A 13,644-nucleotide genomic window follows, 5' to 3' on the forward strand; every position below is an offset into this window, starting at 1 on the left:
TCGGGCACTTGTAGCTGGGGGCTGGGAACCGGAAGGGCCTGGTTGAAAGGCAAGCGGATCCATGGTCTTAAGCCAAGGGATGACAAGGCCTTGTCAGCAAGGGAGCCAGAGACTTCGGGGGCTCTAAATTCGTGCTGCTCGGGATGCAGGCCTGGTCCTGTTGGACCAGCTCACATGAGAATCAAGACACCATTTCCTTGTCCTGCTTCTGCACCTCATTCCTTGGTTAAATTTGTAGCTACCCATGTGCCTCAGTTTACCGGACTCTCAGGTGCCTGTGATCGTATCAGTTGTGCTTTCTTTTTCGGTAATGATTTCTGCGGACTGACATCGATTTAGGTGAAATAATCTGTGCGGTCAGATGTGTGTATTTGGAACAGTTGTCTATGTTGTGTCTTCGGCACAGTGGATATAGATCTTTAACTACAATCCCATTTTCTACTTTTGGGGTTCACCCTGTAGCATTTGCTCTTCCATGAGATTACAATAATAATAGTAATAGAATTTTTCTGTTTTTAGCATTTATTACGTGTCAGGCTCTGTGTTTTCATAATATTTATATTGTTTCATATTCTTATCACAACAGATTGCAAGTTAGATATTATACAGGTGGAGTATCAAGAGCCCTGTTTCACAGATGAAGACTTGAGGCTCAGAAGAATTGAGTGTTTCCCTCATTCCGCAACTCAAGTCCTATTGATTTGTCTAAATATATTGGTAATCGGGTCACTTGTTTCCATCTTCACCACCTTGGACCAAGCTACCATTACCTCTTCAATGGACCGTTCCAGTAGTCTTCTTATTGGTCTATATTCACTCTACACCCAAACACTCCTTGCTCCCCTTCTGTTCCTTCTTCCACACAAGACTCTTCTCTACACTGTGGTGTGTGAGCTTTTCAAAATGCAAATCTAGGGCTTCCCTGGTGGCGCAGTGGTTGAGAGTCCGCGTGCCGATGCAGGGGACACGGGTTCGTGCCCCGGTCCGGGAAGATCCCACATGCCACGGAGCGGCTGGGCCCGTGAGCCATGGCCGCTGAGCCTGCGGGTCTGGAGCCTGTGCTCTGCAACGGGAGAGGCCACAACAGTGAGAGGCCCGGGTACTGCAAAAAAAAAAAAAGCAAATCTAATCATGGCCCTTTCCTTCCTACATTCTTTGCCAACCACCTGTTTAAAAATATTTCATGGAATTCCATGACAGTCCAGTGGTTAGGAGTAGGCACTTCCACTGCGGTGGCCTGGGTTCAATCCCTGGTTGGGAATTAAGATCCGGCAAGCCTCGCAGTGTGACCAAAAAAAAAAAAAAAAAAGAATCTGTCATGGTTTTCTGTTGCTCTTAGGATAAAGAGGAAACTTCACATGCTCACACTGTTTTGCATGTTGTAGACCCTACTTGCATCATCCACAGCCTCAGTAGACATGACACCCTCCCTGCTCTCTGCCCATCAGCCACTTTGGGCTTCTTAGAAGTCCCTCTGTCCTGTGCTTTATCTGGTTACAGGGCCTTTATACGTGCTATTTGTTGCTCACTCTGTATCAGGCAATTATTGGATGTGAGAACCATTGGTAAATGAAATAGACACTGTTTGTGCTCTCATAGAATTTAGAGTCCTACAAGTGAACTCACTTTGTCTTAGGGCAATACCTCTATGGAGTTAAGATATAAAATGTGCTCTATTATGACCCGAGCTATAGCAAAGTTTCACCAGAGACCTGAAGTTTCCATGCCTGAGTCTGTATGTGATAAAGGCAGTATATAAAGATGGGTACATTAGTCTACAGCAGTTCCAAGAAACAGATGTCACACAGTGGTATCGTGTGTAATGTCTTTCTTACCTTTTGGGTTTACAATGAAAGTTATTCATTTCTTCTGTAAAGACTTATTTAGCACCTATTATTTGCCAGACACAGGGATTCTGATTTTGGCTAAGATAGAATCCCTGCACAAGGGAGCTTTTATTCTATTGAAACCCTAACTGTTGCCTGTGAGGTAGTTGTTAATGTCATTCACACTTGATGGATGTTGAAATGCAGGCTTGTAGAAGTTATAACTTGCCCAAGGCCACTTGGTTGCTCTGTGAAATGAGGTTTTCTGACTCCAAACCTTTTTTTCCATTTTCTGCTTGTAAAACATGTTGAAATGATACAGCAAGTTGTTTGCCTGTTTACTTAAAAAATTTCTTTGATCTTTATTTAAAATTTATTTATGAAATATTACTGGTTGGAGCAAAGTATAGGAAATTAAGTTTTAAATCTTAAATATAAAACGATAAAGTGTTCATTTACTCATGAATTATCTTCTCTTTTTCTAAAGGAGGTGTTATTTACGTACCGTAATGTGCATCTGTTTGGTGTACAATTTGATGAGTTTTGATGGATAAAAACACCTGTGGAACCACCACCACAGTTGATACAGAGAACATTTTAATCCCTTCTAATAGTTTCTTCTTGCTGGTTTGCAGTCAGTCTCTTCCCTCACCTTGGCTCCCAAGCAACCACTGATAGGTTTTCTCTCACTGTAGATGAAGTTTGTATTTTCTAGAACTTCATATAGGTGGAAGTATACTGTATGTATTCTTGGGTCTGTCTGCTTTCAATCAGCATAATGATTTTTGAGATTGATTCATGTTGTTGCGTGTATCAGTGTCTCATTCCTTTATATTGCTGATTAATTGTCTACTGTGTGGCTCTGGCACATTTGTTTATTCATTCACGAGTTGCCGAACATTTGGATTGTTTCTGGTTTGGGGCTATTATGAAGAAAGCGGCTATGACCATTCATGTATAAGTCTGCATTTTCATTTCTTTTGGATGAATACCCAGGAGTCCACTTGGTGCGTGCTATGGTAGTTCTGTGTTTAACCATATAAGAAACCGCTAAACAATTTTTCAAAGTGATTCTCCCATTTGTATTAGTTTCCCAGGGCAGCTGGCACAGGTTCCCACAAACTTGGTGTCTTAAGACAACAAAAATGTTTTCTCTCACTGTTCTAGAGATATGTCTGAAATCAAGGTGTCGATGGGGCCTCTGAAGGCTCTAGGGGAGAATCCTTCCTGGTCTCTTCCAGCTTCTGGTGACTCTAGGCATTCCTTGGCTTGGGCTGTATAACTTCAATCTCTGCTCTAGTCTTCCATGGCTACCTTCTCTGAGTTTCTGTGTCTTAAATCTCTGTCTCTTTTCTCTTATAAGGACACCAGTCATTGCACTGAGGACCTACCCTAAATCCAAGATGATCTTAATTTCATTATCCTCAAGGTCTTTAACTTAATTACATCTGCAAAGACCCTTTTTCCAAATAAGATCACATTGACAGGCACCGGTGGTTAAGAGTTGGCCATATCTTTTTGGGGGATGCTATTCAAACCCACTACACCATTTTATATTTCCGTCAGCTGTCTGTGAGAGTTCTGGTTGCTCCATAGCCTCACCAGTACTTGGTATTGTCCGTCTTTGTCTTTTAAATTTTAGCCCTTCTAGTGGGAGTGTGGTGGTATCTCATTGTGGTTTTAATTTGCATTTCAGTGATGACTAATGAGGGTGAGTATCTCTTTGAAAAGCTTTTTTCCATGTGGTAGTATCAGTACTTTGTTCCTTTTTATTACTGAAAAATGTACAATTCCGGGCTTCCCTGGTGGCGCAGTGGTTGAGTCTGCCTGCCGACGCAGAGGACGTGGGTTCGTGCCCCGGTCCGGGAAGATCCCACATGCCGCGGAGCGGCTGGGCCCGTGAGCCATGGCTGCTGAGCCTGCGCATCCGGAGCCTGTGCTCCGCAACGGGAGAGGCCACAACAGTAAGAGGACCGCCTACTGCAAAAAAAAAAAAAAAAAAGTACTATTCCAGTGTACGAATGTACCACATTTTGTTTAATCCATTCGCCAGTTAATGGATAGTTGGGTTGTTTCCACTATTTGACTATTATGAATAATGCTGCTATGAACGTTTGTGTTCTACTTTTTATATGTACAAATGTTTTCATTTCTCTTAGGTAGATATCTAGGAGTGGAATTGATGGGTCATGTGGTAAATCTGTGCTTAACATTTTTAAAAAACTGCTGTACTGTTTGTTACGGTCTGAATGCTTGTGTCCCCCACAAATTTTCTTGTTGAAATTCTGACCCCCCAGGTGATGGTATTAGGAGGTAGGGCCTTTTGGGGGTGATTAGGTGGTTAGGAATGGAATTAGTGTCCTTATAAAAGAGGCCTGAGAGACGTCCCTTGCCCCTTCTGCCATGTGAGGGTACAACATTAAGTTGGGAGTCTACAACCAGAAGAGGGTCTTCACCAGAACCCAGCCATGCTGGCACCCAGATCTTGGACTTCCAGCCTCCAGATGTGAGCAGGAAATTTCTGCTGTTTATAAGCTACCTAGTCTATGGTATTTTGTTACAGCAGCCTGGATGGACTAAGACATTGTTTACAATGTGGACGCACCATTTGATATTCATGTTTGAGGGTTCCAATTTCTTAACATCCTCATCACTTGTTATCACTATCTTTTTGAAAGTGGGTGTGAAGTGGTATCTCATAGTGGTTTTGCTTTTCGTTTCTCTGATGTCTAATGATGCAGAGCTGCTTCTCGTGTGTTGGTTTATCAGGTATATGTCTTCTTTAGTGAGGTGTCTGTTCAGATCTTTTGTTCTTTTTTTTTTTTTTTGGTTGGGTTATTTGTGTTAATATTAAGTGTTATGAGTTCTTTATATTTTCTGGATATAGGTCCTTTGTCAGCAATATGTATGGTGAATATTGTCTCTCATTCATTTAGTTTACTTAATAGTCTTTACGAGCAGGAGTGTTTAATTTTGATAAAGGTCCAATTTATCGATATTTCTTTTTATGATTCATGCTTTTTGTGTCATATCGATGAAGTCTTTACCTATCCTAAGGTCACAAAGATTTGTTTGCTTTTTTCTTTTTGGCTGCGTTGGGTCTTCGTTGCCGCGCGCGGGCTTTCTCTAGTTGTGGCGAGCACGTGAGCAGGGGCTACTCTTTGTTGTGGTGTGCAGGCTTCTCATTGCGGTGGCTTCTCTTGTTGCGGAGCATGGGCTCTAGATGTGCGGACTTCAGTAGTTGCAGCATGTGGGCTCAGTAGTTGTGGTGCACGGGCTTAGTTGCTCCATGGCATGTGGGATCTTCCCGGACCAGGGATCAAACCTGTGTCCCCTGCATTGGCAGGCGGGTTCTTAACCACTGTGCCACCAGTGAAGTTCCTCCTGTTTGCTTTTTAAATTAAACTTCTTACTCCTATAATGGGTAATTGCTTTTGGTTTTCCTTTTCTCTTTGAAATAAGTTAGAATATATTTTTTCTTTTGATTGCTTATGTCATAGACTTTTATACAGTTTCCAAGTCTGGAGGGTGAATAAAAAGGTTGGATTAAATAGTTAGCTTTTTATGATAACATTTATTTAATTTGTGTTAAAACATAAGAGGATACCAAAGTATATTCATGCTTTTTTTTTTTTTTTTTTTTTTTTGCGGTACGCGGGCCTCTCACTGTTGAGGCTTCTCCTGTCGCGGAGCACAGGCTCCGGACGTGCAGGCTCAGCGGCCATGGCTCACGGGCCTAGCCGCTCCGCAGCATGTGGGATATTCCTGGACCGGGGCACGAACCTGTGTCCCCTGCATCGGCAAGTGAACTCTCAACCACTGTGCCACCAGGGAAGACCTTCATGCATTTTTAAAATGAATTTTTTTACAGGGCATGTAGTGGAATAGTCCAGATTAGTATTTGATAGGCTGAGTTAGAACCATGGCCTCTAAAATTTTTTTTGCTGTTGGACAGAGGGTTGGCACCCTGTGCCTCAGTTTCTCCAGCCAGAAAATGGGGTCAAGAATAGCTGCTTCTGTGAGTTGCTGTGAGAATCTAGTATGATTAGGTTTGGCCATTGTGCCAGGGACAGAGTAGGTATGGCTTTGATTGAGGGTTGCCCAAAGAACCCTTTGCTGACATAAGGCTGCCCCCATTTTTTTTAGATGATATAATTTATTATTTTGAAATGATTTAAAATTTATAGAAGAGCTGTAAGAGTAGAACAAAGAGCCCTCACAAACCTATCACCCAGATTCAGAACTTGCTTATATCTTGCTACATTTGCTTTATAGCTCTCTCTCTTTCATATAAATACATGAACTATTATTATTTTTTTTATGAACTATTACAGAGTAAATTGGAGACATCAATCCTCTTTATCCCTAAATACTTCAGCATGTATTTCCTAAGAACAAGGATGCTCTCATATATAAACATAGCCAGTTGTCAATTTCAGAAAAAGTTAACATTGATAAAATACTCTTATTTAATCCAAAATCCATATTTAAATTTTGCTAATTGTCCTAATAATATCTTTTATAGCTTTTTTTTTTTTTCTGGTCCAGGTTTCAATCCAGGGTCATACGTTACCTTTAATTGTCATGTCTCTGGTCTGTTTTAATCTCCTTCAATCTGGTCTCCTTTAATCTCCTTTAAATTGGTTCCTCATCCTTTCTTAGTCTTTTATGACATTGACATTTGTGATGAGTAAGGCACTGACCTTTGTGATGAGTACAGGCTATTTTGTTTTGTATAATTTCCCAGTATTCTTTTTTTTTTTTTTTGCCTTGCCGTGCTGCATACGGGGATCTTAGTTCCCCGACGAGGGATTGAACCCGAGCCCCCTGTAGTGGAAGCGCAGAGTCTTAACCACTGGATGGCCAGGGAAGTTCCCCTGTATTCTTAGTTGTCTGATATTTCCTTATGATTAGATTCAGAGTATGCATTTTTGGCATGTATATTTTTAAGGAAACATAGGGGCCACTAGAGATCACAGATTTACAACTTACACATTCATCCTGCCTATGAAGGTGTTTTATTTGGCCCAAATGAACTGTGTTTGAAAGTTTCCAAATTATTTTCCAATGTTTAAAAGTTGAGAGATTACACATAAAAGTCTGGATGGCTGGCTTTCTTGAAAAACTAGACTATCTGGCAACACTAGGCATGCATTTCATTAACTAGAGCTGAACAGTGGCTGCCTCTTTAGATGAGAATGTACTTTCCATTGTGCCACACTCCAGCATTGCCCATTTAGTCACAGTAGAGTGGTTTAGAGTGTGAGGCTTTAGAGGCAGATCCCGGAATAGAATCCTGCTCCGTCATTTGATTTAAGCAACTTAACTTCTCTATACCTCTGTTTCCTCATCTGTAAAACTGTGGTGGTATTTATGATTTTGATGAGGGTGAACTGAGATATAGGTAAAGCACCTAGAACATTGTGGTGTTGTTATCACCGTCATCTCATTGTCATTATCATTACCACCTGTCTAATCCCGGTAGATATTTAGCCTATATTCAGGCCATTCATTCTGTGAACTTACAGTATATGAGTGTCTAATCGGGCAGGTTTTCTCTACTGGGGTCACACTAACTTCTTACCCATTCGTCCCAAATGGTACTAGTGATGTACCACCCTTGGAATAATTGAGAACATAAGTCAAACTATTTTCTGTGTTCCTTGGTTCAGTTGAGGAGCCCGGTTAAAAGTGCCAAGTAGGGTACTCAGCACTGGGGACATATGGGTAAATATGGCAGATTTGGTCCCATGGGACTGGCTGCCTTACCATGGAAGATAGATAATTAAGCAAGTACCAGCAGTAGAGTGGTGCGTTTTACCATGGGAATGGGACATGGTAGCAGGGAGGATCTACTGTGATATGGGGGTCATAGAATTCCTTCCTCAGGAATATCTATTTAACGTGGTCTAGGGGTCATGGAATTCCTTCCTAAGATCTCTTTAAGGGTATTTCCTTACAAGAGGCCCAGGACTCCTTTAGAGGTTGTTCAGAAATATTAAAACTGTTCTTTAGTTCTGGAATGAAAAGATGTGGATGTTGAATTCCAAGCTAGTGTCAAAGGTTCTTATGCTGGCTTGGGTGAGATCATCATTTTTTAAATTATTGAGAATAGAAACAGTTTAAATTTATTACTGAGAGGGTTATATACTTAATGGGAGCATAATAATTTTGTTTGAGAAATGTACATTTTAACTTTGCAGTGGAGAAAACCTGGCAGTCACTACCTCAGCCAGATGATCAAGGTCAACATCATCAGTGGCAACAAGTCATGTTGATGACATGACCCCTTGATCTGTTTAATTAATAATAAAGTGATTAAAATGGTAAAAAAATGTATATTTTTATTAGTGAAGGAATATAGCCAGAATAGATAAGCCTGCTGTTTCAAATAAAAATCCTTTAAAAAGTCTTCCATTTTTGGTGATAATTGTCTTAATATCATTTAACAAGGTAAACCTTAAGTTGTAAGGTATAATGAGTTATAAATATAATAAGTTAATAAAAGGAAGTTTGTTATTTATGTATGTACCCACTGGGTTTTTTTTTCTTTTCTTTGCAGTACGTGGGCCTCTCACCGCTGGGGCCCCTCCCGTTGCGGAGCACAGGCTCCGTTCGCGCAGGCTCAGCGGCCATGGCTCACGGGCCCAGCCGCTCCGCGGCACGTGGGATCTTCCCGGACTGGGGCACGAACCCGTGTCCCCTGCATCGGCAGGCGGACTCTCAACCACTGCGCCACCAGGGAAGCCCTGGGTTTTTTCTTTTTTAACCTCAATTTATTTTATTTTTGCAGTTTGGCACTTTAGTGAAGTTCTGAGAAGGTTCTTTTGGCCCCTACCTTCCTCATGGGCCATGCTGGATTATTTCACCAGTTTATCTGATGGTAATTTAGGAAACTAAATGTAGGACATTTTTGGTGGTGGACCAATGACCAAGGAACTTAAAAAATTGAAACTTCGCCTGACAAATTCTACTCTGTGTTTTTTCCCCCAAATCCATCTTTATCTTTTGCTTGATCTTTCTTCCAGAGTATGGGTCAGCCTTTAATCATCATTTAATAGTTTTGATTGCCTTCTCTAGGTAGAAGAAAGGTTAGTTTTATTTGCTCATAGTTTTGAAACCACTTTAAATACCTTCCTTGAGTAGTTAAACCATTGAGTCACAGTGAGTTCTTATTACTTTCTATTATTTCCAGGTCTTTTTCTTTATTTTCTTTTTTTTTATTCAACTATAATTGATTCACAAGGTTGTGATGGTTTCAGGTGTATACAGGTCTGCTTTTTAACATTCTTAATCTTAGTGTTGGTTTTGAAAACTAAATCTTGTCATTGGAAAAAAAGTCTTAATACACTTTCAACAATCATTAACTTCTTTGAAGACAGTGCATTGGTGTCTGATTCATCCTTCGATCTTTCCAGTGTACCTGGTAGAGGGTCTTGCACATAAAGGAAATGTATAAGTATCTTTTTTTGTTGTTTTGCGGTACGCGAGCCTCTCACTGCTGTGGCCTCTGCCGTTGCGGAGCACAGGCTCCGGACGCGCAGGCTCAGTGGCCATGGCTCACGGGCCCAGCCGCTCCGCGGCATGTGGGATCTTCCCAGACCGGGGCACGAACCCGCGTTCTCTGCATCGGCAGGCAGACTCTCAACCACTGCGCCACCAGGGAAGCCCATAAGTATCTTTTGAATGAAGAGCGAATGGTCGAGAGCCTCAGCAGTCTGATGCATGTTACATGTGACCCTTAGTAATTATCATAATGGCTCCTTGGCTGCTGATTGGATTTGTTATGGCTGAGTTTAGCAATACCTGTTCTGGCACTTAGACTGCAAGCGTCAAGAAAAGTTAAAAGAAAGTTAGAGACCGTGTCTTTTTAGTTTTGTTATCACTATTCTATCCCTTGTACTTAACATGGTGCCAGGCACATAGTAAGTATTCCATAAATATTTATCAAATGAATGAATGGATTCCCAAGAGCATTGCCTGTTATTGGTTGTTAGGCTTTCTACCAGTGAGAGAGGGAACCAGAACCTGAAAGAAATAAGGGAAAATGGTTAAATACTTACGAACTTCAAAATTACTGAACATACCATAAACATAGGTATTAATTTTGAGAAACAAGACTCTTCAGCACATGCAACTCTCAACAGTTGTTTTCTAGTATTCTCTTTCAAATTTTAAATGCTAGTTTACCTTCCAGGTTTAGTGTATTTTGTTGTGGTTAGTTTATTATGGTAGATTTCTTGATTAAAGTTTTTTTTTTTTTTTTTTTTTGCGGTACACGGGCCTCTCACAGCTGTGGCCTCTCCCGTTGCGGAGCACAGGCTCCGGACGCACAGGCTCAGCAGCCATGGCTCACGGGCCCAGCCACTCTGCGCCATGTGAGATCCTCCTGGACCGGGGCATGAACCCCTGCATCGGCAGGCAGACTCCCAAAAACTGCGCCACCAGGGAAGCCCCTAAAGTTATTTTTAAAGTGTGACTTTCTAACGTCTCGAAGAAAAGAACTTTATAGTTGAGATGGTACTTTTGGAACCTCAAGAAAAAGGCACAGTTTGGAGAAGATGAATTTAGAGTTCTGCTAACCTCATTCACTTATTAACCTTTGGTTACAAACTGATTTTGGATTATCTTACAAAATTGTCTCGCTAGCTGATTTTCTAGTGTAAGCTGGGAAGAATCTGGGGGACTGTTGGGTTGGGTCAGGACATGTTCAGGAGATTAAGATGTACATTGCTAGGAACTTGTCTCCAAACATTTGCCCTTGGCGTTGTGTTTCTCTGCAAGACCAGCACGTGTTTGAAAGCTGAACCTTGAGCATAGGTTTGAAAGCCTATATAGGCTTGCATTTTTGTTTATGCTACAAGCATCTGTCCTGTTGCCATGCCCATCATGTATTTGCCCTGTAGTTTGGGAAAGGACCTGCCTGTGAAGTGACGTGCCTTCCTTTATGTTAAAGAACCACTCTGTGGATAAGGGTCTAGGTTGAGACCTTTACATCTGGTAGAAACCACATAGAAAACTCAGTTTGAAGGGCCAAATTATGTTGCATCCGGTCTGAGGAGGAGATTTTGTTGCCAGTGCGTGAGTGTTTTCATAACTGTTTGTGATCAGAAAATTCAGAGCTCTGATTTCTGCATTAGCCCTAAGTCTGCCCTTTGTCACCTTCATTTAGCGACTGGATCATTCAAGGCTGAGCCTCAAGGGCCAGCATATCTCCAGTAATAATATAAAATGGGCTGATGTGGCAGCCTTAACTCACTCTGCTGAATTGGGCATGATTAAAGTCTCAAGGCTGCATTAATATGGATTTTCTCTTTCCATGTACAGCAGTCCTTTATCTCACTGTTTCCCAGTTTGCCATTTTTTGAAAACAGAGATGGAAAATTTTGCTGATGATATATTTTTTTCTGTCAGCACGAATGTTCTGCTTTTCTTTTTTCTTCTTTTTTTTTTTTTGCTTGAAAATAGCACCAGGCAAATGAATGCAGACATTACAGTTACCGTGGGCTCCAGCCTGTTGTCATGTCAATCTTGTTATTTAGGTAAATAGCGTGCCATTTTTTGCCGACTCAGCAGCCAATATGCTGCGAGCAATTTTTGTTTCAGTCACATGATTGGCTGGGAACACTATAAATGATACAAATAATTGGGAAATCGTAGTCACTGTTCTCATAAAACCTGATCCTGGCGTTGGAACCAGCCAGGCAGAGGAGTTGCATGTGCAGCCCGGAAAGGAAAGGATGGGCAGCCAGGGTGCCCAGCTTTTAAATTTATCAGACCCCTGCTGCTTAAATTGCCCCAGCTGTTAATGCTGGAACCATTACAGTAATGGACTCAGCAAATGAAGGGGAACGAAGACACGCACACTTTATTACCAGAGGGGCAATTTTCTTTTCATCTGTAATAGCAGCGGTGCCTCGTATTGATCAGCCCATCAAGATACTAATCCTCTGTAAAATTACTCGTTATAACTGAAAATGTGTTAATCCAAATCAGTCTGTGTCCCGACTGCCTACTTACTATTGAATACAGACTATCAGATGGTTTATTTTTCATGATTTAAAGCCTCTGCCCTGGAAATGGTTGCCGTTTCCCCGCAACACCGAGTGCTTAATCTTAGCTCTAGCCCAGGGTTGTCTTTTTGTTTTAAACAGAACATCACCCACTTAATTAAGGAGTGAGTGTCTGTCTTGCTGTCTGAGTTATGCTGGTGTTTTACGTTCTTCTGGATTTATTAAGCATCTTGTTTTACATTCGGTCTGTGGTTTGTGCTGTAAATAAAAATAAGCCCATCTTGCACACATTAGAAATTTGCAGGTAGCAAAATGTCAATAAGTAGCAGGGATGGAAGCTTCTTGGATTTACACTTCAGGCACCAGGTTGTGCTTTGTCGATTGAACCCATAGGCAGGATGCATCCTGGTGTCTGCTGTGTAGCAGATGTGTTTTTGCATCTTTATCTGAGAAAGTTTATGGTTATTTCTGCCTCCTTAGTTCAGTGGATTGCCTTTTAGACAATGAGGCATAGCTACTCCACCCCCCCATTGTGTTTTGTGAGACATGGCTATAGCTAGATATTATTTTATTATAAGAAGACCTGTTAAAACTGAGTTCTGTCTTCCTTGATATTCAGAATTTTAGGAGTTACTCCTTAAAACTTTCATTTTTTTATTCATTATAGTCTTCATGTACATATATATTTATTTGTACACAGACTGATGCCCTCCTGGCAGTATTTTTATTTTCTCGAATATATTGTCATTGCTCAAAGCATTTGTGTGGCATTCTTCATAGAGTTCATTCAGAAATTCTTTTTTTTTTGCGGTACGTGGGCCTCTCACTGTCGTGGCCTTTCCCGTTGTGGAGCACAGGCTCTGGACGTGCAGGCTCAGCGTCCATGGCTCACGGGGCCCAGCCGCTCTGCAGCATGTGAGATCTTCCCGGACCGGGGCACGAACCTGTGTCCCCTGCGTCGGCAGGTGGACTCTCAACCACTGCGCCACTAGGGAAACCCTCAGAAATTCTTAATGAGGACTTTCTTTGCCAGGAATTGTGTTAGGGGCTGGAGATTCAAGGATGAAAAAGAGACAGTCTTTGCCATTGAGGACCTTAGCTCAGTTGGAAGATAGGCACGTGAACAAATAATTACAATAATGTAGTATTGTAAATGTTAAAATCCACTTGTGAATGTAGTTCCTGGGAGCAGATATGAGTTATGGGCACAATAGCAAAATCAGCTAATCGATTTTTCTTGCTGTGTTACCAAAAGCAGAATTAAACAGTTTAATCACACTTTAAGACTTGCATCTGAATGATTCCCAGCTGTTTGAAAGAAATCTCATCTTTCAGGAGACTTGTTTACTGCCCTCTGGGGACAGTCAAAAGAAGGCTTTCCAAAAATGTTATGCTCAGTGACCGCATCTTTGGATATGTATAGAGTTTCCCATGGAGACGACTTTAAAGGGGATAGTGCTTATTTGATTGCTTATGTTCTGGCATTATATTATAAGTCAGTCTTGTTGCTTTAGAGTATAGTTGATCAAGAGAGACAGTAACCTGTCCTGGTTAAGAGCATGGATTTTGGCCAGTCTGCCTTGTTTTTCCCCTAGCTTTCCTTATTAGCTGGGCAATCTTGGGTAAGTCACCTAATCTTCTTGAGCCTCAATCTTCATCTGTAAAATGGGGATAATAATAGTTGTGAGCATTAAATGGTTTAATATATGTAAAGCATTTAGAATAGTGATGGGCATATATAAGTGCTATGTATATAAGCATTAGCTATTATTACCGTGAATGTGACTGTAGGTAATGAAATTATT

General features: G+C 41.3%; 1 protein-coding gene across 3 annotated transcripts in view; it reads left to right on the plus strand.

Annotated features, from left to right (window-relative positions):
• Positions 1-13,644, plus strand: part of FTO (FTO alpha-ketoglutarate dependent dioxygenase) — a 375,649-nt gene that overhangs the window by 246 nt on the left and 361,759 nt on the right. The gene's annotated exons all lie outside the window — the stretch shown is intronic.

The sequence above is a fragment of the Pseudorca crassidens genome, chromosome 20 (genome assembly GCF_039906515.1).
Source record: "Pseudorca crassidens isolate mPseCra1 chromosome 20, mPseCra1.hap1, whole genome shotgun sequence".
Taxonomy (NCBI): domain Eukaryota; kingdom Metazoa; phylum Chordata; class Mammalia; order Artiodactyla; family Delphinidae; genus Pseudorca; species Pseudorca crassidens.